The sequence below is a fragment of the Orycteropus afer genome, unplaced genomic scaffold (assembly GCF_000298275.1).
Source record: "Orycteropus afer afer isolate SDZICR_OR568_19922 unplaced genomic scaffold, OryAfe1.0 scaffold00487, whole genome shotgun sequence".
Lineage (NCBI taxonomy): Eukaryota > Metazoa > Chordata > Mammalia > Tubulidentata > Orycteropodidae > Orycteropus > Orycteropus afer.
In genome coordinates, this window is record NW_006922074.1 from 285,283 (window position 1) to 286,391 (window position 1,109).

The following is a 1,109-nucleotide window of genomic DNA, read 5'->3' on the forward strand; positions in this document are numbered from 1 at the left end:
AGATTTTTATCCCCATTTTACAGATGGAACAAGTGAGGCCCAATGAAGTAAACACACTTGCCCAAGGACACATAGCCTGGATGCAGGGACCCAGGGCTTGAACCTCTGTCATAGGAGGAGAGTCTCCCATGGGGTGACAGGAGTTTTTGTCTTACCATTTTGGCCTTTCCAAAGCACATCCACATTCCAGTTCTCCACTGCACCACGCTGTAATGGCTTCTCTAACAGATAAAGGCAGGTAGATTGGAGTGGAGCTGGAACTCGAATCTGAGCCCCAGGTCCCAGCTCAGTGCCTCTTCAGTACTTCAGGGTCCTCAGTGACACCAGAGACCCCCCGTGGGTCTCCAGCCTTTCTGGGTGGATCCCACTGGATCAGGGTGGGGCGGCTGAGGTCCTGAGATTGCCACCAGTGGCCGCTGTGGTCACACCCAGGGGCCTCTTTGGAGGGAAACTTGGAACTTGGGAAGTAGGAAGAGTCCCCCAGGAGGGAGCTAGTTGTGCCCCGAGGCTGTAAGCTTCAGGTAATCAATCTGCCCCCTCCCCAAAGAGAAAAGGCAACCTAGACCCACCTCAGGAAGCCCAAGTTCTAGCGCCACATTCCTGTGTGCCCTCTGGCATGTTGCTTCCCCTCTCTGAACCTCAGTTTCCTTATTTGAAAAATAGGGGTATTCACCACCACTTCTCAAATGAGAGCTTTCCCTCTCTTCCTGAGGGTCTTCTTCCTCTGGATCTAGTTCAATTATGGTGGATAAAGACCAGTTCAGATCTGGTGGCCCCAGCACAAGGCCCAGAGACTCCTGGTCACGCTTAGTTAGGCTCCAGGCCTTGCCCTGCTGCAGACATCCCTCTTCCTTGGGTCCCACTTTCTCCAGTTGCAACACCAGAGAGTAGGACTCAGTATTTCCTGAAGTCCAGTTTATTCCTTGGGATGTTAAAAGAAATTAAAAATGAGGTGGCCAAAAATGTTACGGCAATGTTGGGTCAAACAAAGCTGAAAGAATACCTGCCTGCAAGACTTTTCAGAGCCTTTAGGATGCTAATATGATGTGTGCATCGCCAAGAGGCGAATATTGTTTCTCAAAACCTTTCGTCCCAGAAACTCACTCTCC